Below are 25,797 nucleotides of genomic sequence, written 5' to 3'. Positions count from 1 at the left end.
GTTTTTCTTTACATGTTCTTGTATTTGCTTATTAGTTTTTGCTCGAGCTTTTTAATGTAGTTTTTGCATCAAGTGGTGATATGAGATTTGTTTCTCTACTGAACTTTAGCTTTTAAATTTTAGTTGTTATGCTTTAATTTCAGTGAGATTTGTTTGCTGCTATTAGCTAGTTTAGATATCAAGTTCTTCATGTTATTTGACATTATCTCTAGTGCCATGGCTTAACCCGAGAAGTTAATTGGCGAGCTATCAGATTATAAGTGGAGCAATTTGATTTTGCTTTCATTAATCTGCAAATAGATAGTTTAGATATCGAGTTCTTCATGTTATTTGACGTTATCTTTGGTGCCATGGCTTAACCCGAGAAGTTAATTGGCGAGCTATCGGATTATAAGTGAAGTAATTTGATTTTGCTTTCATTAATCTGCAAGTAGGTAATTTAGATATCAATTCTTCATGTTATTTGACATTATCTCCGCTGCCATGGCTTAACTTGAGAAGTTAATTGGCGAGCTATCGAATTATAAGTGAAGTAATTTGATTTTTCTTTCATTAGTCTGCAATTTTTGGTTTGGAGTGCAGTAGTTTATATTTTATTTCTGTAATTAGATGGACAGCAGAGACAACAACCTCATTTTCAGTACTTCATTTTTAGCTTGATTTATGTAGCTGCATGTTTACACTTTTGTTCAAGTTCTGATTTTATAGATAGCATGTTTTGAGATCTTTGAAGTGCTAAGTTTGGAAATTATCATAAGAAGCATAAACCTTGTCTTCAACTATACATCCACACTTGATCTTTAAAAGCATTCTTAAAACTTTAAACTAGGATTTCCATTACATTAGAATACTTTAGGAGACCAACAAAAACAAAACCCCAAAACAACATAAACTATAAAACAACGAAGAAAAAGGGTTAACTAAGCACATATGGTGCACCACACTTCATCAGTTTACGATACTCGGATTGATAATTTATGTAGAGCAATTTAAGACGTTAAATTGACTAGACAGTGTGTACCGGTTGAACCACGGTCAAAGCATGATAAGGTCATTGTTGACCACATGGAATGCTTATAGGGGGATTGATGTACCATACTGGGTTCCCAAATTTATGTTAGGAAGGACTAGCGAAGCCATGATAGGGACATAAAATACTCCCTGAGGGGGAAATAAGAAAGGTATCTAGCCTACAGGGTAATGTCCTAGCAAAACAGCTCCTAGATGGTTGAGACCTAGAGGAAGAGTTCCTGGTGGAAACATAGGAGTGGCACCCACAAATGGAGGAGGTCCTGGGGGGTGGATCCAGAGGGTTCAACTGGGATGGAAACATCAGGGTGCTGAGGAGCTGGATGTTGATCGGATGTACTAGACTGCTTGAGAGCAGCCTGTAATGCTTGTAACATGCTAACACTCATAGAGTTTTGCTCTGGGATGGGAGGGGGAGGACCAGGGAAAGCACCAAAAAATGAGGAATATTTATAGACTTCAGGTGAGTCACTAATGAGAGGTGGTGAAGAATTCTTATCTGACATTGACAAGATAATGGACTTGGGGGAGGTCACGGATGCCAGCTCGTAGTAAGTCAACTTATCTATGGTAACAATCTTCCCTTCACGGGGGAATCACATCTTGCGAAACACCGCAGACGCGATGACTGACATTGCATATGTGTAACTACAACCTAAGAGAATGTTGTAATCCAAAGGGGCATCAATAACCTCAATTTCGACGTGGACAGTCTTGCCTACAAGGATCACTAGACAATTGTGGTACATGCCAAGGGGCCGGGAGGAGTGTCCATCCCAAGCACACAAAGTGATGGTGGAGGGGGATAACTCAGGTGACTTAAGTTGTTTCCAAACAACAACGGACATCACACAAGTAGATTCATCTTCATCAATAATGCATTGGGAGATGATGGCATTACGGACTCAGACCGGTCTCTGGAAAGCAACAAATGAAGGCAATGGGGGATGTTCTGATGTATCAACTGGGAAGACAATCAAACGATTGTTAGAAGGATCTACTCTACCCAAGGTAGTTAGTAGAGATTTATTTTGAGATGGGCATGAGCGGAGGACTTCTAGCGTCAACATGGTAGCAGGTGATTGCGCCAATTCGTCTGATATATTGTATGTATGGGCAGCTTGGTTAGAAGTTGCATTTCAGTGTAATGGTCCCATTGGGATCTTGGGAATGGCCTCAAATTTAGGTTGACAGATCTGTAACGGACCATTTGGTGTCATAAGTGGCTCAACAGATGCTTTGGCTTTGGACTTAGTGGCAGATGAAGTCGATGGTTTGTCGTATTGACGCAACCGAGTTTGCAAGTTGATTTGGAGGGGTTAACCTCATCAGATTTCGTCATAAGGATCTGATAGTCACCAGGACCAGAAGGTTGGGGGATATGGGATGCTTGACCTGGCTAAGGTTGAGAAGCAAAAAATCCTTGGTGAGGGAAAGGATTTGTAAGCACTCCCGGTTGGGATGACGTAGGATTCTCAGGTGATTGTTGACCTCTAGAAGTTGCTTGAGCTTCCCACATTTGGTGCATCTGGGTTAAGAGAGGAAACTCATGTGTATAATTACCATGTACACCACAACATGCAAAATTCTTCTTCATATGAATAGCCTTATTCAACTTGGGCTGGTTTCCCTATTGCTGGTTGTTAGTGTTAGACTAGTTCCCTTGGGGTTCACTAGGTTGATTACCTTGATTACGCTGGCTATCCTTGTTACCCTTCCCCTTATTATTTTTCTACAAGTTTTGGGATTGGTCACACTCTAATGCGAAAACAATTGATCCTAAGGCGCTGGTGGCTTCTAGGGTTGAGGATGCATGGGAGGCTATGATGCTAATGCTTGAGTGGATGGAGCAATCGACTGTTCATAAGAAGGAGCAACGTTTTGGTAGATAGGTTGGGGTCCTGAAAACATGTTGCTAACAGGAGGGGGATGAGTGTTAGAGGAATTGGTGCCCCTTTGCAGATAGCCATAGATTTTATGAGTATATGGCGAAGGATGTGAAAGGGTTTCAATGGTACCGTCGGTGGCGTGAGATGTCTCTGGTGCATTGGCACCTCGAGGACGAGGGAGGTATGGAATGATGGTGTAGACAAACCTGAATTGCGCATAAATCAGATCATTTCTCAAAGTGGTTTGGAGAGCTTCTTCCTTGGTCTAAGGAAAATAGGATGTGATATCTTTTCCAATGGGTGCTAAAATGCTCCTAAGAAACCAATCTAGATAGACATAGTCTTTGAAAGGGGGAGCACGACATGTGTTCCTCCTTCGATGCCACTCTTGAGCATGGTTGGAAAGGTGAGTGGTGGAGGACTGATAGAATGAGGTCAGTAGCTTCATACTAGTGTCGTAATGAAGAGGTAACTGGAAATATGAAAGGAACGCTTTAGCAAGCATCGTGAAAACAGAATGAGATGCGATGGCTGGTCTAAATACCATTTTGTAGCATCTCTAGTGAGCATGCGTTGCAATAGCTGAAGGATAATGGAGTCATCGGTAATGGAGTTGGATGAACAACACATGTGAAAGGATCGAACATGGTTGGTAGGATCCTCTCTAGCATTACCCTCAAATTTTGGGATGTCTGAGGTAAGCTTAGTCGGCATAGAAGGCCAACCAACATCGTGGTGTATGGGGTCGTTTATCGACTGGATAAAATCTTATAGACTTAACCCAGCCATAAAGGGGAGCATGGGGGCTGCCAGAACGGTTCCTGAGACTGTTCCGATTGATGTGACCACCGAGATAGTACTAGAGCCAACACCAGGTTGGGTTCCTACACTAGATGTGAGTCCACACATGTTGACGATATGCGGTGAAGGAGGCTTGGAATTAGATGATGAATCAAATGAACCAGGGGAAGAGTTGGTATGGAGACTTGGAGGGCTATGAAATCAAACCCAATGGGGAGGGGTAATATGCCCAAGCAGAAACTAGGGGTAAAGGCCTAATATTTTCCGCGACAAACACCTTGGTGGCGTAATGGTGGTAAGACACACGTGACATAGAAATGGTGAAGGGAGATCAACAATATGCCTTTGTCTCAATGACGGGAGATAAATTTATTATGTTAAGTCTTCGCTTGGTAGTTTAAACCAAGCACCCTTCGCTTAAGGTGTAATTTTTTTTGCGAGTGTATTTATTGATTAAGCCCAGATCGTTTTTGTAAAAAACAAATTTTTTTGATGGAAATAAACTAAAATTAACAACAGAAAAATAATTAACTAAACCCCACCCAAAACGGGTTTACAAACACTGTGTTGGTTGGTGGATAAATCAATGGAAAATACACTAAAACAACCAAGAGATCTAAATGTCTGTGTGACTGGGTTCAAGTGACACTAAGCTGCTGGAAAGTGGTGCAACAACAACAAAAGACTAAAGAGGAAGACCGCTACAAAAAGATAAAGAGATGGGTGAAACACCTAGGGCAACCGATGGGACCCTAAGGCCAATGACCAAACAAGTTGTAATGTGAAACTATGGATGGTGACAATGTATATTTATAAATATTAAACAAAAGGGTACAGATCTGGAAAGTATGGTTGAAAGTGCTATAGAAACTCAAACTACTCACTCAGCTAAACTCCTCCTATAAAGGTGGAAGTGTACTAGAAGCCTTAAGGGGGGCTAAATTCCACTTCAATAAGTAAATTAGAGTAGATTAAGACCTAATAGGGATGAGACAGAGGTTAGGCAACCCATCAAATAGCTCTTGACAAAACCTAGAAACAGATCTAAGGAAAACTCGGAAAGCCAAAATTCGCAGGTACTAACCTGATTTTTAGGTGAAATCACACTTTTTGGGCTGAAAGGTGTGCTCTAGCCTCCAGATCGTAATTTTTGGGCTAAAAAGTGTGATTTTGCTTCGCACATCCCAGTCGGAAAATCTAAAAAAAAATTGTTGCCTTTGTAATGGTTGGTTCATGTGACTTGCAGAAAAAACCAGAAAACTTGCGGAAGTCAGCAATTTAACAGATCTATGGTTAAAAAGCTAGGAAGCATTAAGATATTGAAAAAAGAAGAAACCCTAAGTTGAAAACCAAAGGTCACCCAGGTTTATGTATTTGAAGTATAAAAATAGTGGAGTCGCCAATTTTGTTGTAGTGTTTTCTTCTCAAAGATGTACGAAAAGAGCCCATTTAAGATTGTGGATGACAAAAAATCTCAACAATATAAATGGATACTAAACATTGTAAATCCATGACAATTGATAGAAACAAAACCTGTCAAAATTTTGATCTATGCCACAATCATAGTTAAACAACAAAAAGAAATAGTAATAACTCCAATCGTCCAATGGAATCTAGATATACAAAGAATAGTTTTATTATAACACTTGTGAAGGGAAAAAATAAATGTTACCAGACCCCCTCTATGGGATGGGTTCTTATCTATCCTCAAACTTCTTCAACTTGTGTAGAGTATCTCTCCTCTATAATGCGTAAACACAAAAAAAATATGGTGTACGAAAATGGAAATAATCACAGTTACAAGAATGAGTGCAACAATGAAAATAATCAAAAGTGAACAATGAATGGAAAACCCTTTTATTTTATAACAAAATATTGAGTTATCATCGAATAATGAGAAATAATAAAATATTATGAACCCCATTCTTGGAATAACCACTTGGAATATTTTATTATATTTGGTTAGGAGGGAAAAAGTATTTAAACTTTATTTAGAAATAATAAATAAATAAATGATTTATTTATTATACAAGGAATTAGGTAAAGAATAATAAACAAATAAGGATTTATTTAATTATTCCTAAGGGATTTAGTCAAATTTGGCAAAGAATAATAATTAATTAGTGATTAATTAATTATTCCTGAGAAAAATAAGATAATTAATGATTTATCTGTTTATTTTTCATAATTGGGTCAAATATGACAAGGAATAATAATTGGACAATGGTTTAATTAATTATTCCTAGAATAAAATCAAATAAATCGTAATTTATTTAATTATTCTTCATGGGGTTAACTATAAATTACTTAACAAAGGTGGTTTATTAAATAATTTCTCATAGTGAAAGCAATTTTACTATGGTAAAATTGGTTTTACATGGTGTAATTTGATTCATCTAGTAAATTAGGCTAGATGATCAATTTTTTGGTGATAACAAGTTGGACGGAAGAGAGAGAGAGAGAGAGAGGGAGAGTCATTTTGGGGGAGAGATAGAGGGAGGTGGGAGATAATGGATAGAGAGGAAGGAAGATAGAGATGAGGAGAGAGAGATGGAATTGGGGGGGGCAGGAGAGGGATGGAACAAGAAAAACATAGAGGAAGAAAGGTGGAGAGAGAGAGGGGGTGAAAAGGGAGTCATGGAGAGGGAGTGAGGGAGAGAGGAGAGTTGGATGGAATAGAGAGAAGGATATAGATAGAGAGGGAGAGAAGGGGAAGAGAGGGAGAGAGTCTGTGTGTATGTTTGGGGGGTGAGATAGAGAGAGGGAATAAAAAAGAGAAACAAATACAAATATAGATATTATATAGTATTATATAACCAACCTAGATCCATATTAACCCTATAAGTATCAAGTGCCGAGAGGGATCCAATCTCTTGAGGTGCAAACATTTCCTCAAGTTTTGCACTAGAAAAAGAAGTTTGCAAATCGAGAGATTGGATCCCTCTCGGTGCTTGATAGATCCGGGGTTAAGATGGATCTAGGTTGGTTAATATGGAATTAAAGTAGTTTTTATTTGATATTATAGTCTTAAAAATTAAAATTTCTCTTCAAATTAATTTCAAATTGGAACTAGATCTAATTAGATTCAATGAATATATTTATAAAAAAGACATAAAATATTTTTTTTATTAAGAATATATATTTTTAAAATTACAAATTATTAGAAATAAATAATGCAAAGTTGGCTCACCTATACACCATGTGAGGATGAGAAGTGTTTAAGAAAGGATAACCTTTCAACCAATCTTTAACAACCTTTCAGTCCCTTGTCACTTGTAAGTTTAGATTGCTTGACACAATTAAGATGGCTAACATAAAAAAAATAATTCATATTACTGTAGTAATTGTTAGGTAGATGTATTTTTGTTCTTAGACTAAATTAGTCATTCATGTTAGTCATTTTAGTTCGGTCACTTAAGAATGCTCATTTTTGGTAGTATTTCACTTGGAAAACCTGTGGTGACTAATGTTTTTAGTCACCTAGTCACTAATTTCTCATTTTCTACTAGTGATATCATCATAAACAAGACAAAGCTTCTTTATTGATGTCTACAAGAAATATGGAAGAATAAAACTTGATTCGACCATTACGTCAAGTGAAACCTTCCTCCAGATCCATCCATCCCAAGCGTCAACAATCCTCTTTCAAATGCATACACATAGATGTCATATAAAGTAGATGAACATCTTTGTGAGGAAATGAGGGTTTCCTATACCTGGGAGTGAAGGAGGCACATGGATAATATTAATACCCTATCCTTCTCTCCCTTTCCCATGAGGTGTATCTATACTACCTCAAAACAATTGTTTTAGTTGGGATACAATTAGGCCACGGGCTCCTATAGGTGGTCTTCCAGAGTAACCCATAAATATCTCCCATAAAATAGGGATTTATATCTTTTTTATATTTCAAATTATATATGCAGGTTGGATGGACTCACATGTGTACACACTTTTTGAAGGGCAGAGTTGTGTATTGAATTTAAAATATTGTTATCTAGTAAAAGAACCAAGTCTGAAGGGAAAGGGCTACCCAAGGCCCTGACTCAAAGCATCAAGTATACAAGGGTGATAAATGATGCTATAACAATCAATCCTCCTTTACTCCCATGCATTGGGAAGGAAGCAAGGAAGTTACTTTAGGCCAATATCATCGTACCCTTGAGGTACTCTAAGTGGGTGGAAAACCTAGTTCTTATCAAGAAAAATAATGGAGAGATAAGGTTGTGTGTGGATTTCAGGAACCTCAACAAAAATTCCTTAAAATACAACTACCCATTACCAAAATTAGATTATATATTACAAAAGGTAGTGGGCTCAGCTCGGATGTCCATGATGGATGGTGTTTCAAGGTATAATCAGGTAGCAGTACATCCTAATGACCAAAAGAAAACTGCATTCACTACTCCTTGGGTGACCTTCATGTATGCAAGGATTCCATTTGGCCTGATAAATGTAGGAGAAACTTTCCAAAGGGCCATGGATATATCATTCGTGGGAGAACAAGACAAACTTGTAGTGGTCTACTTGGATGATATCACAATTTTTTATAAAATGGATAAGGAGAATATTGTGCATTTTAAGCTCACTTTTGATAAATTCAAGAAATATGGGTTGTCTTTGAATCCAAAGAAATATCAGTTTTCTCTAAGTGAAGGTAAGCTTTTGGGACATATCGTAGCATAGGAGGCGGTGAAGATCAATCCCAAGCATGTGTAATACATCAACCACATTTACCTAACTAGAAATAAAAAGGAGGTACAAGTATTCTTAAGAAGAATTAACTTCTTAAGAATATTTATACCCAACTATGTAGAGATAGTGAAATCTATCACGAAGATGTTGAAGGAGGAGATGCAAGTGAAATGGAACCCAGATTCAAGGGAATTCTTCTCTATGATCAAGAGATATTTTGTAGAGGCTCTTATCTGAGTTAGTGTAGATTATTCATCACCATTTTAAATCTTCACTTTCACCTCCCCTCATACTCTATTTGTTGTGTTATTGCAGAAGAATAGTGAAGGTCACGAGCAAACTATAGGCTTTTTCAGCAAATGTTGCGAGAGGCTGAATTGAAATATAACATCTTGGAAAAACAGGCTTAAGCCCTGGTCAAATGTTTAAAGGCCTTCAGATTTTATGTCCTACACTCTAACATTGTAGCTTATGTTCCAACAGTGATCGTGTTGTGCTATACAACAACCCTCCATTTCTAAAAATCTTTTACACAAAATATTTAATAAGGAATGGGTCCCTTTTTAAATAAACATAGTTAGATTTGTGAGTTGATAAATAAAACTGGTATTGACCTTTTTACAAGAAAAATATTTATCAAAAGCCCCGATGTAAATAATTATTTTTGTAAAGCCTTTTTGAAAAGTACAAAGTATTCTTTTAAAAAACATTATAAATAATTCTACATTTGCGATAATGCGATCGGAGATCACATATCGCAATGACAAAGGGACATACGCAAAAAAGGCCTTACTAAATCCTCCGATCTGATAAAGGTAATCGCAATCAGAAATCGGAGATATCAGAGGGACACACACGAACAACACCTAAACAAATTCCCCGATCTGATGAAGGAAATCACAATCAGCAATCGAGGAAATCATATGACAAAGGGATAAAAGCGCAAACCAAACCCCCGATTGTGATCAAAAAATAGGACGCGCATCTCAAGAGGAAAAAATATGCTTAACGGTTTGCATGCATGATACTCTGCTTTATTATAATATTACTTTATCGGAAATCAGAGATATTCATTGCAAATGATAAAGCCTGTCTCTTTGAAACTCCCGATTGCGATTTGTGATTTATTGCCGATCGCTGATCGGGGTAATCTTAAGACACACTTGAGATAAACATTGACAAGATGGGCATTTATGGTATTAATTCATCACGATTGGTGGCTCGACCGACTATTAAATTTTACAATTAAGAGTGTGTCCTTCAAAAGATTTCATTCGTGGTAATTTTGTACATCCGATTTATCATACGACAATCACCTTAATTCTGTTCATTTTCATATTAGCTTTCAGCAGCATATCTCTGTATTACGGTTTGAAATTATCTGTGCAGAGTTTCTCAAAACTCATGAATCCAGAAAAGATGGGAAAGAAATCTAAGAAGGCAAAAGCAACCCCTATAGCCAAAGTAATCCCTGTCGCCAAAAAAGCAGGACCGAGCAAGAAGGGATTAATTTAAGATACAACATGTCTCGGTCTAGGAAATGCGAGCTAGGAAAGCATTTATAATCTGATTGAAGCAGAGGAACCCAAAGAATTATCAGAGGAAGTCACAGCAGATTCAACCAACAAGTCAGAGCAAACTCTCAAAGAATTGTCCTGCTCATACCTTCACAGGATAGCAGTGCAAGCCAAAATCTTGCCATACACTGATGTGGTTAGACGGGTTGTCGAGAAAATCCCAACTTCAGATAGAACATTTTCCACGGCTGATGGAAGGATATTCAGGTCATTCAAACCGGAAGATCTCAGGGAAATGTATCATCTACGTCAGCCCGAGAAGTGTTATAACAAGGCATTCCTGGAAGCATTTGCAAAGGAAAACGACTTGGAATCAGACCCGATCAAGCACTGGAGGCATTTCCTAAAAAACATAAGCATGATTCATCGGGTAAGTATTTTGTCAACTCATTAGCTTCCCCTTATTGCTATGCTGGATCTATAATGTGTAGACTATGGTGACAACATGATTCTGCAAAATTTTCTATAGCTATGGTCCCGTTAATGGAAACAACAACTTATAGTTATGTTATGGATTGGGAAAATATTTTGTTTGATAGAATAGCCACTGAGATATTAGAATACAAAAGGAAATCATTTAAAACTTCCCGAATCATTCCCCCTTTCTACTACAGTGCATATATTCTGGATATTATTTGTTTTAATTTTGAATTTCTGATACTCGGATGGAAGTGGAATTCCCAAGATCCTAACCCTATTCATATCTATCACAAGTAGTTGTGTAAGGCACACTATAAAAATCACCTATACAGAATTTGCAATGGTTTTGTTTCACCTATATATTATTCTATTTTCAATAAGCCTGCTCCCAGGATATCCTAGGAAGCAGCAATTGACCTGACGACAGTAGGTAGTTGGTTCGGAGATGAGAAATTTATCTATGTGAGGCTTTTTGGTAGTCTCACTGAACCCAATGTTCTTTCTCTATATGTTCCTGATAAATTGTTAGCCCGAGAATTGGCATATCAGATAATAGTTTCAAGAACATCAAGAACCCTTAAGGATTCCAAGAAACAAATGTGGCCTATATTCCCCATACGATGTGGCATTTTTACCTTGTATTATTACAAGCATGCAGAGAAAGAAGCAGAGAAGATTCAGATGCTGAATCTTGCCACTATTCCGAATAGGCAATATGACCCAAGGAAGGTTGCCTATAACGTCACCTCTCAAGCTAAACTTGCCAAATTCGATCATGAAGCAGATGTTTTTGATGATTTATTTTCTTTAGCCGAAATATTTTTTCAGGCTAAAGGATTGGTTAGGATCAAATATGGAGAAGAAGGGCTAGAAACATTCAATAGGTTCAGAGCCCAGAGGTTGAAAACTCTGCCTTTGGACCTATTAGCTACAGCCTCGACAGACCAGCCACAGAGTCAAAGTGAACAGAAAGTTGCTGACAAGACTCCTGTAGTGGAGAAGATTCCTGAAAAAGAAAAATTTCCAGAGCAGGACTAGGGAGAAGGAAAAAGTGGTGAACTCATTGATTCAAGCATCTATGTTGATCGAAAACTGATCAAGGAATGGCAGCAATTTGATTCTATTATCAGCAATACGGAGAGCCTTCAAGGATTCAACACACTTGAGGTGACAACTGGTCAAAAATTAGTAATCAATACAGTTCTCACTGAAGGAACTAGCGGCCCACCCATAACTCACAAGGATGTAGAAACAATCCCTGAAAACACCTCCGATGAAATTGTTTTGCATGGAGAAGAAATACCACCATTGGATGTCTTCTACAGCCCCAAGCATAGGGTTGTAGTCAAAAGACAAAGGAAAAAGAGGAAAATTGATCAATCTCCTCTTTTGACTTCACAAATGGAGATAACAAATGTGGTATGGAGAGAAGAAGTTAACCCTTCTGAAGATCTCACTAAAATTTCTCAGTATGCTGGAGAATACACAATGGCCACAATGGAAAAAGCATCAGAGGTCAGTAACTTGCTCAAAGAAAAAGACCAAGAAATCATTTTGCTAGAAACACAGGCACAAGAAAAACAACAAAAGATAGAGCAGTTGGAGCAACAGTAGCAGTCTAGAGGTAGTTAAATGACCAATTGAATGAGCAATTGCTCAAAGAAAAACAAAAGATTGATCAACATGCAATTCAGAAGAAACATGAATTATCACAAGCATTGAGAAAATTGCAATCAATTAACAAACAGTTGAGAAAATCAAAAGAAGAACAGATCGCTCAACTATCACTCTAGATAGAAATATTCAAAGAATATCCCCAAGTGGGAGAATTTAGATCAGAGGCTCTACAAATTACCAAGGCATTGTCCAAACAGTTGAGCCTATTGTGTCATAATATCTCACTCGCTCTTCCTCTATGTGAAATTTCCTCATATATGGTTGATAAATCAGTTGATGCGAGACTAAACTTGGAACAAGAAGATGAAAGATTAACAGATTTTCTCTCTTGGCAAAAAACCGAACAAGGAAAAGCTTTTAATCTACTACAAATTCTGGAATAGCATAAAGAAATTATATTCACTGAATGGCAATCTCAACTAATGAAGGCAGAAAGAGCTACTTCAAGATGCAGATCAGCAACAAATAATCTGGTTGAATTGATTAATGATACTCTTTATTTGTCAAATTTAATTACAAAGTGTTCTCCAAGGAAACTTCCATCAATAAAAGCATTGGAACAAACATGGAAACAGGAGCTAGAGCAGAGGGAAAGATTGATTGCAGGTATTCAAACTTTAACATGGGAAACCTTTTGGTTTTTCCTTGTTAAACCACACAGTCAGCGAACAACGATGAAATGCCTCACCGATGCAATCGGACATATGATTCCTGAAATTTATGATGCTACATACACTGCTCAGTTACACTCACACATGAGTCATCCACCAAAACTTCAACCGATGTTTGCCATTTTTCAACTCAAGTCACAAGATAAGTAGCCAATACAATGAATCATTATGACCGACTATAGCATGTCTGTTTCGAGAAGATCTTCACATATTTGTGATTTGGTTATACCAGCACATAGCATTTTTATTTCATAGTTTGTTAGTTTAGATAGTATTTATAGACCCTTTCATGTTTTTAGAAAGGGTCCTCAAATTTTTGTATTAAGACTTAGATTGGAAGTTGCACCACTGTACTTCTGATATATTTATTTTTATAAAAACTAGACCTGAATTCTGAGTTTTGATGAAGAATACTTTTATGTGATATGCACTATTGCTTCTTGTGAAAGTATTTCCAAGTTGAAAGGTGGGATCCGAATTCAATTCATATTGGAGGAGACTCGAAAACATACGGTATTATTATCTATGTTTTTTGTTTCATGGTTTTATGTGAACCAACATTTATATAATTTTGCTATTATTCATATACGTATATGCTCTCACAGTAATTCTTTAACTTATCACTATTGAATGTTTAAGAGTTGTTATTTTTCATATGTATGTGTATCAGTAATATATAAATATTAGTGTGATAACATTTTAATCATTACTTTGTTCAACTACTTGAACAAAGTAATTATCATATGAATAAATATATTTTTTTATAAGTAGAGTCATCTATATGCCTACTTATCAATAAGAATCATAAAAAATTGCACTAAGAGAAAGACTTCCCGGGATAGATTAGTTATTTATATTGTTTCCTTTTAGAATAAATCATTCATCATTCCCATTAGATATTAGAAAATTGATCACTTATCCATCCCATTTATAAATCATTGGGACACTGGTCCCATTATATCCAGTCGGAGCCACCACACCAAACAGAAAAAGAGCTGCTTTTAAGGTCCAGATCAGGTGGTTTTCCCCGATGTTGATGCAATGATTTTTGAAGCATCAACATTTTTGGAACTAGAAGGAGGGCATGAACTATGAATGGTGAGAAAATCCAAATCTGTAATCCATTCTAAGAGTAAATCTCCCTCCACCTCACCTCTTACTTCTCCCTTACATACAAGAACTCCAGTGTTCAAGCAAGAAGTTGAGGAAACAACAACTACTGCTCAACTGCAAAACATCTCAGATAAATCAACTCTAGAATCTCCTGAAGTACAGTCTCTAATCCACAAACTTCAAGGATTCTCGATATCACCACAGAAATCTGAGTCATCTCAAGGTAGTTTGACTTCACAATTCATTCCTTCTCACCCCCTCACCAGACTTCAGAGCAAAAAGCTTGGTATTGAACCTCCTGAGTTACCTTTTGCTAAAAGGAAAAGAGCAAGGAAGACAACTGAAGGATCTGATAGTGAAACTTTCTCATCATCATCATCCATTTCATCTTCTCCATTGTGAAATCAACCATCCACTCCTCCACTCCATATTGTCATCCAACAGGGAACTGGAACTTCAACATCTGCCATCTCAAACTTTAATATTTTCCTCTTCCCAACCATCTGGAACTTCATCTGCACTATCATCCATTAGTAGCTCGACAATGGCACAGAACCCATGGAGAAATCCCAGTGTAGTCACAATGCCTGCACCTTTGAATGCATTACCAGCTCATCCTGAAAAATGGTTGCCAAAATTCAATCCAGATGCAGACATATAGGTAGACGAACACATAAACAACTTTATGTTGTCAGTCAACTTAAAAGGAGTTACTGAGGAAGATGTGTTTGTCAGAATTTTCCCTTATACCCTACAAGGATTAGCTGGGTCTTGGTACTTTTCTTTACTGTCAGGATCCATTACTAGTTGGAATATTTTTCAAGAACAATTCTTAACTAAATATGGTGATGACAGATCTGTAGCAACATTAATCAATGATCTTTCAAATCTTAAAGTAGAATCTAGAGAACCTATTAAAGAGTTCAATTCAGGATTTAATAAACTCTTAAATAAGATTCCTACAGTCTTTAAACCTACTGAACAAGTTAGAAATGAATGGTATATAACAGCTTTACCTTCAAACATAGCTATCTTGGTAGATAGAGCTGCAAAACCTACTCTAACAGAAAATATGAAAAAGGCAATTGCTGTGGAAAAATGTATCATCTCCTTAGAAAAGAAAAATGCTCTTGAAGATAGAAAATCTAAAAAAGTCAATTTCAAAGATGATTCAAAGAAGAAAATGGCTAAAGAACCATACGATATGGAAGGTATCCAAAAAGTTCTAAAGACTATGTCAAATGAAATGATAGAAATCAAGAAACAAGTAGCTGAGACTTCAATTAAAAAGCCATTCAGAAACTTTAAGAAACCATAATCAAAACCCTGTAATGCTATATCCAACACAGAGTCAGACCCCGAGGATGATGAAGAAGAAGATACAGTCTTATCATCTGAAGAAACTGAAGAAGAGGTAACTGTAGAATGTCATGGGATGTGGGACTTCATTTTGCCCAATTCTGATACTGAAAACGAACAAGAAACTTTCCTAGTAAGTACCAGAAGTAAAGGCACTCCAGAACCTGTTCAAGTAACTCAGAAGAAAAAGAACATGGGTACTACTACTAAAGAAAATGCTCCCACAAAGAAGTCTACAATGACACCTACTCAAAATAAACCATCAGCTTGCATTCCACCTTCAGCATCTAAAACATTAGTAGTTGCAGACTCTATGGATTACAACATCATTGAAGACATGAAGAAAACAAAAGAAAATATCACTATGTTTGAGCTTAGTAAACTCAAACATCAACAAAAATTGTTGCTCAAGGAATTAGATCCAGTACCTTCTTCTCCATTTCCAAATGTTGTATTGTCTAAAGCTACTAATGAGGCAGGTAAACCACCACCTGGTAGAGTAGAACCTATTGATTCTGTTCTAATTGGAGATAGATCAAATTTCCATACTTCTCCTTTTCTCTTGACCTACAAGATTTATAATAGAAATTTGCACAATTGCTTGATAGACTCAGTGGCTTCATCGAATATAATGCTAGCCTCGATTTGTTCTAAATTAAATATTGAGCCCTAAAAGTTTGCAGTGCATATTGTCCAATTGGATAGAACTAAGGTCCAGGTATTAGGAGAAATCAACTCAGTTACCATTAGATTATCAGCTGATCCAAGAGCGGTTTAGAGAATTGACATATTAATTGCTGATATTCCTGAGTTCTATGGTTTGATTTTGAGTAGAGGCTATTCTGAGAAACTTCATGGTTACATTTCTACCGATTGGTCTCACATGTGACTACCCTATAAAGGAAAGCCAAATCAAATTAAGATCGATCGGGAGAAGCATATGACTCATATTGTAACAAAGTTTGAACAAGAAAACCAACCTATAGCATTCAACAATAACATTCTTGGTAACTAATCATCTGAATCATTCTTTGGTAATTTCATTGCTCAATCATCACCTTTCTCAGTTAATAATTTCATATCTCAAATTGAGAATTTTTCCCAAACAGATACATCAAGGTGTATTAAAATTGCTGATGAAATTGTAAATAAAACTATAGATAATCCTTTATTTTGGTCATTATATTTTGATGGGTCTAAATCTAATGACGGTGTAGGAGCAGGATGTATTTTAGTTAGTCCTAAGGGAGAAAAGACCATGCTATCATGTAGATTAGAATTTTAGTGAATAAATAATACTGCTGAATACGAAGCCTTGATTCAAGGACTTTATAAAGCAATTGGTCTTAAGGTACAATATTTAAAAGTGTTTGGTGACCCTGAAATTGTTATAAAACAAGTCGGAAATACTATACATTACCTTTTTAGTCATATTAAACATTATCAATCCTTGGTGCAAGACCTTGTATCTCATTTTCTAGCATTTAATATTTCTCCCATTCCTAGATCTCAGAATGCAGCAGCAAATTTACTAACCAATGTTGCTTCTAAGCTCCTTCCATCTGAAGATTATAGTCCCGATAGATTTTTAGTAGAGTTAATTTTCAGACCATCAGTTCCCGATAATGTCACTAACTAGCGAGTATTCAATCACAATGATGACATTTTAAATTTCTTAACTTCTGATAAGTACTATGGTGATCAGATTATCAATGAAAGTGAGCATGCTCTTCAAATGAAGGAAAAATTTGAAGAAACTTCAATACCTAAACCAATAGTCAAACTTGAAGATCTTTATGACATCAAAGATAGGTTTAAATATGTTACTAATTCAAAGCTCCAAAGTTCTACTTTGAGATTTGAATTAATAAACCTTGGTACAGAGGACAAGCCACAAAACATCAATTTGGGATTAGGACTTACTTCAGAAGAAAGAATTGCATTTATCAGATTATTGAATAAATATAAAAATGTCTTCGCTTGGAATTATGATGATTTGAAAACATATGATACTTCTATCATACAACATACAACATACAATTCCAATGATATCTGAAGAAAAACCAGTACAGCAGAAATTAAGGAAAATTCATCCCAACCTTGAAAGTCAAATAAAAGCTGAGTTAAACAAACTCTTGAAAGCTAGGATAATTTTTCCTGTTAGACATTCAAATTGGGTGTCCAACTTGGTGCCAGTAAGAAAGAAAAATGGTGACATTAGAATTTGTATTGATTTCAGAAATCTTAACAAAGCAAGTCAAAAGGATAATTTTCCTCTACCAACAATGGAGCAAACTCTCCATTCAGTAGCTGGTTCTGAACTAATGTCTTTCTTAGATGGTTTTTCAGGGTATAACCAAATTTTGGTGCACCCCGATGACAGACTTAAGACTACTTTTAGAACTAAGTGGGGAACTTATGCCTATCAAAAAATGCATTTCGGATTAATCAATGCTGGAGCTACATTTCAAAGAGCGATGGACATAACATTCAAAGATTTAATCAATATATCAGTGGTTGTCTATTTGGATGACATTACTGTCTTCTCTAAGAAAAGAGCAAATCATTTACATGATTTGAAGAAAATCTTTGAACGTTGTAAAAGGTATGGCATTTCACTCAATCCTAAGAAGTCTTTTTTTGCTCTTGACCAAGGTAAACTCTTGGGATTCATTGTTTCGAAAGATGGTATTTATATTGATCCCGATAGAATCAAAGAGATTTATGATATTCCATTTCCACATAATAAAAAATCAATGCAATCATTTTTAGGTCAAATTAATTTTGTAAAAAGATTTCTTCCAGATTTTTCACAGATTGTTTTACCATTACAAGTCATGATAAATAAAAATTAAGTGTTTAAATGGGGACCTATAGAAAGAGAAGCTTTTGATTCAATCAAGCAGTCAATCATAAATGCTCCTGCTTTAAACACTCCCAATTTTTTGAATCATTTTATTTTATATACTCTTGCATCTGATTCATCTTACATAGTAGTGTTGACACAAATCAATGATCAAAACTTGGAAGCACCAGTATCATTTTATAGTTCAAATCTTCAAGGTGTTGAGCTTAATTACTCTGAAGTTGAAAAGCAAGCCCTTGTTGTATACAAAGCCATTAAACACTTTAGGCCCTTTCTCTTAAAGGCTCACACAAAATTTATAGTCCCTTTTTCAGCAGTAAGACAGTTACTAATTCAAAGGAAATTGGGAGAAAAAATGGAAAACTGGGTCACAACATTACAAGAATATGATTTGGACATTAGACCAGCAAAGATTGTCAAAGGCCAAGGCTTTTGCAGGTTGTTAGCAGGAGCTTCTAATATTCAGGAACATGAAGGTACAAACAATATCAAAGAAATCAATGAGTTAAGTACCATTAATCCTGAATCCCAATATGCAAATTTGATATTCTATTTGAAAAATAGATATGCTCCTTCTAATCTTTCCTATAAAAATAAATGTGCCATAAAACTAAAAGAAAAAAATTTCATGATTGTTGATGATGTGTTGTTTAGACGGAATTATGATTCAATTTTGTTAAGATACTTAGAAAAACCTGAAGCGCAAAAGGTCTTGTAAGAATTACATGATGGTCCAACAGGAGGACTTTTTGGAGCTAATACAACAACTCACAAAATTATTCATGTAGGGTATTACTGGCCCACCTTATTTAGAGATACTCATGAGTATGTAAGGAAATGCAAAACATGTCAGATTGCCACTGGAAGACAAAGGAAGCCAGCTTTTCCTTTGCAACCAGTCAACATTGAACAACCCTTTGAACAATGGGGATTAGATATCATTAGAGAAATTATTCCACATTCATCCAAACAGCATAGGTATATCCTTACAACTACATATTACTTTTCTAAGTGGGTAGAAGAAATTCCTTTGAAGACAGCAAACTCTGAGGCAATCATTGAATTCATAGATTAGTTCATCATTACCAAGTTTGGTGTCCCAAACGCTCTTATTTTTTATAATGCATCTTATTTCTCTAGTAATTCTATACTTGAATTTGCTATCAAAAGAGGATTCAAATTGAAATATTCTGTAAACTACTACCCTCAGGGTAATGGTTTAGCAGAATCCACCAATAAAAATCTTATCAGAATCATTAAGAGAACTATTGATTAGAATCATAAGAATTAGCACAAGTCTTTGATATTTGCATTATGGGTATACCATATAACACAAAAGGCCTCCATAAGTACTTCTCCATTTAATCTAGTGTATGGAAAAGAGGCTGTCATACCAGCAAATTTAGTACTTCCATCACTAGCCTTAGTGAAGTTTATTGAAGAAAATCCCTCATCTTCTATTCAATTGAGACATAATCAGATTTAAAAACTAGAGGAAGAAAGGGAGGAAGCTCTAATTACACATGCCAAGCATCAACAAATTATTAAGTTTTCTTTTGATACAAATTCAAGCGGCTCAAAACATTTACAAGTTGGTGATCTTGTTTTGAAATGGGACAAAGCCCATGAGGATAAAGTAAAACACACTAAATTCCAGAAAATGTGGTTCGGACCATTTCAAATCAGCGAGAAGATAGGCCCATCAACATTCATATTGCAAGATCTATCAGGAAAGAGAGATTCTCTTCTTGTCAATGGACTTATTTTGACAAAATTCTTCAATTGAGGAGGTAACCCCTTCTCACTTTATAAATATTCAATTTTCAAGCTATGTTTGTGTGAATGATTAGTTTATTTTCCTTCTTAGAAAATAAAGTTGTAAATATCCTTTTATTTGTCTTTACTATTTTGAAAAGGCTACTTAAAAGAAAATAGTCTTAATATTTACTTTTGATAGATGAAAGCCTAGAAGAAAAAAGGAAGTTCTAGGAAATTAGGTATAAGTAAACTCTTAAAACCCTTTTTATTTTTGTAAAAATCTTCTCAAAACTTGAAAATACTGTAAATCGTTCTAAGTTTTAGAAGCCTAAAAAGTTTATCAATAGAAAGCAAAGACTGATCCAATCTTAGCATCTTCAACTCTTAAAAATTGTCATCCATGTTCTCTTAAGGAGAAAATTATTCACCCCATCCATCAAAGTTTATGATTTTTCAGAGTGTAATTCTAAAATATATTTGATATAAAAGATAAGAGGTCTCATCACAAGCTAACTTGTTTAGTTAAAATTACAACCAGTGAATGGCATTGTCAACAGTTGGCCACCAAACTAGGACAATGGCTTTTTATCTTACAAAATAAAGAAATAAGTAATAAATAAAATGCAATACAAAAAGTGTGGAAACATATCTTTTGGATTCATTATTTTAAATTATACTCTGAAATGGATGGGACAATGAATGATCAAATGGTTAAAAGGTAACCCTACCGAGACTATGAACGTTTGCTGGCAGCAGTGGCTCTACCTATGACAAAGGAGTCATTATACAAGCTAAGTTGAAAAAGTCTCTTGTTTTAGTATTATCAACCAATTAAGTTTTATTTAAAGTTAGAACGTATTTAATTTTGATATGAGAAAGAGATAGCAAAGATAATTTTCATTATATTAAGAATTTATGATTACCTAGTTATATTAGATTTTCTCTATCCACTAAGGTTTTCAGATTAAGAAGGTTAAAATATTATATTATTTTCTTAGAGATAACTGTTTCTCCCAGTGAATCACCAATTGTTGTGCTGTACAACAACCCCCCATTTCTAAAAAACTTTTACACAAAATGTTTTATAAGAAATGGGTCCCTTTTTAAATAAACTTAGTTAAATTTGTGAGTTGATAAATAAAACTGGTATTGACCTCTTTACAAGAAAAATATTTATCAAAAGCCCTGATGTAAATAATTCATTTTGTAAAGCCTTTTCGAAAAGTACAAAGTATTCCTTTAAAAAACATTATAAATAACTCTACATTTGTGATAAAGCAATTAGAGATCACATATCGCGATGACAAAGGGACATACGCAAACAAGGCCTTATTAAATCCTCTGATTCGATAAAGGTAATCGCAATCGGCAATCGGAGATATCAAAGGGACACACACAAACAGCACCTAAGCAAATTCTCTGATCTGATGAAGGAAATCACAATCGGCAATCGGGGAAATCAAATTGAAAAGGGATATAGCACAAACCAAACCCCCGATTGAAATCAATTAATAGGACGCGCATCTCAAGAGGAAAACATACGCTTAACGATTTTCATGCATGATACTCCGATTTATTATAATATTACTTTATCGTCAATCGGAGATATTCGTTGCAAGTGATAAAGCCTGTCTCTTTGAAACTCCCGATTGTGATTTGCGATTTATCGCCGATCGCCAATCGGGGAAGTCTTAAGACACACTTGAGATAAACATCGATGAGATGGGCATTTATGGTATTAATTCATCACAAATGGTGGCTCGAACAGCTATTAAATTCTACAGTTAAGAGTGTGTCCTTCAAAATATTTCATTCATGGTAATTTTGTACATCCCATTTATCATACGACAATCACCTTAATTCTGTTCATTTTCGTATTAGCTTTCAGCGGCATATCTCTGTATTACGGTTTGAAATTATATGTGCAGAGTTTCTCAGAACTCATGAATCCAGAAAAGATGGGAAAGAAATATAAGAAGGTCAAAGCAACCCCTATAGCCAAAGCAATCCCTGTGGCCAAAGAACCAAAACCGAGAAAGAAGGGATTAATGTCAGATACAACATGTCTCGGTCTGGGAAATGCGAGTTGGGAAAGAATTCATAATCTGATAGAAGCAGAGGAGCCTGAAGAATTATCAGAGGAAGCCACAGCAGATTCAACCAACAAGTTAAAGGGAACTCTCAAAGAATTGGCCTGTTCATACCTTCATAGGATAGCAGCACGAGCCAAAATCTTGCCATACACTGATGTGGTTAGATGGGTTGTCGAGAAAATCCCAACTTTAGATAGAACATTTTCAACGGCCGATGGAAGGATATTAGGGTCATTCAAACCTGAAGATCTCAGGAAAATGTATCATCTACCTTAGCCCGAGAAGTGCTATAACAAGGCATTCTTGGAAGCATTTGCAAAGGAAAACGACTTGGAATTAGACCCGATCAAGCATTGAATGCATTTACCATAAAAACATAAACATGATTCATCGAGTAAGTATTCTTTCGACTCATTAGCTTCTCGTTATTGCTATACTGGAGCTATGATCTATAGACTGTGGGGACAGCATGATTCTACAAAATTTTCTATAGATATGGTCCCGTTAATGGAAGCAGCGATTTATGGTTATGTTATGGATTGGGCAAATATTTTGTCTGATAGAATAGCCACTGAGATATTAGAATACAAAAGAAAATCATTTACAACTTCCAGGATCATTCGCCATTTCTACTACAGTGCATATATTCTGCATATTATTTGTTTTAATTCTGAATTCCCGATACTCGAATGGAAGTGGACTTCCCAAGATCCCAACCCTATTCATATCTATCACAAGCAGTTGTGGAAGGCACACTATAAAAATCACCTGTACAAAATTTGCAATGGTTTTGTTTCACCTATATATTATTCTATTTTCAATAAGCCTACTCCCAGGATATCCCAAGAAGCAGCAATTGACCTAACAGCAGTAGGTAGCTGGTTCGGAGAGGAGAAATTTACCTATGTGAGGCTTTTTGGCAGTCTCACTAAACCCCATGTTCTTCCTCTATATGTTCCTGATAAATTGTTAGCCTGAGAATTGGCATATCAGATAACAGTTTCAGGAACATCAAGAACCCTTAAGGATTCCAAGAAACAAATGTGGCCTATATTCCCCCTATGATGTGGCATTTTTACCTTGCATGATTACAAGCATGCAGAGAAAGAAGCAAAGAAGATTTAGATGTTGAATCTTGCCACCATTCCGAATAGGCAATATGACCCAAGAAAGGTTGCCTATAACGTTACCTCTCAAGCTAAACTTGCCAAATTCGATCATGAAGCAGATGTCTTTGATGATTTATTTTCTTCAACCGAAATATTTTTTCAGGTTAAAGGATTGGCTAGGATCAAATATGGAGAAGAAGGGTTAGAAACATTTAATAGGCTCAGAGCCCAGAGGTTGCAAACTCTGCCTTTGGACCTATTAGCTACAGCCCCGATAGATCAACCACAGGGTAAAAGTGAACAGAAAGATGCCAACAAGACTCCTGTAGTGAAGAAGATTCCTGAAAAAGAAAAATTGCCAGAGTAGGACCAGGGAGAAGGAAAAAGTGGTGAACTCAATTATTCAAGCATCTATGTTGATCGAAAACTGATCAAGTAATGGCAGCAATTTGATTCTATTATTAGCAATACTGAGAGCCTTCAAGGATTCAGCACACCTGAGGTGACAACTGGTCAGAAATCAGTAATCAATACAGTTCTGACTGAAGGAACTAGCGGCCCACCCATAACTCACAAGGATGTAGAAATAATCCCCGAAAACCCCTCCGATGAAATTGTTTTACATGTAGAAGAAATACCACCACTGGATGTCTTCTACAGCCCTAAGCATAGGGCTGTAGTCAAAAGACAAAGGAAAAAGAGAAAAATTGATCAATCTCCTCTTTTGACTTCACAAATGGAGATAACAAATGTGGTATGGAGAGAAGAATTTAACCCTTCTGAAGATCTCACTAAACCTTCTCAGTATGTTGGAGCATACACAGTGGTTACAATAGACAAAGCATCGGAGGTCAGTAACTTGCTCAAAGAAAAATACCAAGCAATCATTTTGCTAGAAATACAGGCACAAGAAAAACAACAAAGGATAGAGTAGTTGGAAAAACAGTTAGCAGTCCAGATGCAATTAAATGATCAATTGAATGAGAAATTGCTCAAAGAAAAACAAAGGATTGATCAACATGCAATTCAGAAGCAACGGGAATTATCACAAGCATTGAGCAAATTGAAATCAATAAATGAATAGTTGAGAAAATCAAAAGAAGAACAGATCGCTCAACTATCACTCCAAATAGAAAGATTCAAAGAATATCCCCAAGTGGGGGAATTCAAATTGGAGGCTCTACAAATTACCAAGGCATTGTTCAAACAGTTGAGCCTATTATGTCATAGTATCTCACTCGCTCTTCCTCTATGTGAAATTTCCTCATCTATGGTTGATAAATCAGTTGATGCGAGACTAAACTTGGAATAAGCAGATGAAAGATTAACATATTTTCTCTCTTGGCAAGAAACCGAAGAAGGAAAAGCTGCTAATCTACCACAAATTCTGGAATCGCATAAAGAAATCCTATTCACTGAATGGAAATCTCAACTAATGAAGGTAGAAAGAGCGACTTCAAGATGCAGATTGACAACAAATAATCTGGTTGAATTGATTAATGATACTCTTTATTTGTCAAATTTAATTACAAAGTGTTCTCCAGGGAAACTTCCATCAATAAAAACATTGGAATAGACATGGAAATAGGAGCTGGAGCAGAGGGAAAGATTGATTGCAGGTATTCAAACTTTAACATGGGAAACTTTTTGGTTTTTCCTTGTTAAACCACACAGTCAGCGAACAATGATGAAATGCCTCATTGATGCAATCGGTCATATGATTCCTGAAATTTCTGATGCCACATACACTGCTCAGTTACACTCATGCATGAGTCATCCACTAGAATTTCAACCGATGCTTGCCATTTGTCAGCTCAAGTCACAAGATAAGTAGCCAATACAGTGAATCATTCTGACCCACTACAACATGTCTATTTCGAGAAGATCTTCACATATTTTTTATTTGGTTATACCAGAACATAGCATTTTTATTTCATAGTTTGTTAGTTTAGATAGTATTTATAGACCCTTTCATGCTTTTAGAAAGGGTTCTCAAATTTTTGTATTAAGACTTGGATTGGAAGTTGCACTACTGTACTTCCAATATATTTATTTTTATAAAAACTAGACCTAAATTTTGAATTTTGATGAAGAATACTTTTATGTGATATGCACTATTGCTTCTTGTGAAAGTATTTCCAAGTTGAAAGGCGGGATCTGAATGCAATTCATATTGGAGGAGACTCAAACGCATATGGTACTATTATTTATGTTTTTTGTTTCACGGTTTTATGTGAACCATCATTTATATAATTTTTCTATTATTGATATACATATATGCTCTCACAACAATTATTTATCTTATCACTATTGAATGTTTAAGAGTTGTTATTTTTCATATGTATGTGTATCAGTAATATATAAAGATTAGTGTGATAACATTTTAATCATTACTTTTTTCAACTACTTGAATAAAGTAATTATCATATGAATAAATATTTTTGTTTATAAGTAGAGTCATCTATATGCCTACTTATCAATAAGAATCATCAAAAATTGCACTATGAGAAAGACTTCTCGGGATAGATTAGTTATTTATATTGTTTCCCTTTAGAATAAATCATTCATCATTCCCATTAGATATTAGAAAATTGATCACTTATCCATCCCATTTATAAATCATTGGGAAATTGATTCCATTATCTAGTCGGAGCCACCACACCAAACATAAAAGGAGGTGCTTTTAAGGTCTGGACTGGGTGGTTTTCCCCGATGTTGATGCAGCAATTTTCGAGGCATC

The sequence above is a fragment of the Pinus tabuliformis genome, chromosome 3_1, assembly GCF_031772625.1.
Source record: "Pinus tabuliformis cultivar Carrire ecotype Pingquan chromosome 3_1, CPIR1, whole genome shotgun sequence".
Taxonomy (NCBI): domain Eukaryota; kingdom Viridiplantae; phylum Streptophyta; class Pinopsida; order Pinales; family Pinaceae; genus Pinus; species Pinus tabuliformis.
Note: the sequence above shows the minus strand (reverse complement) of the source record.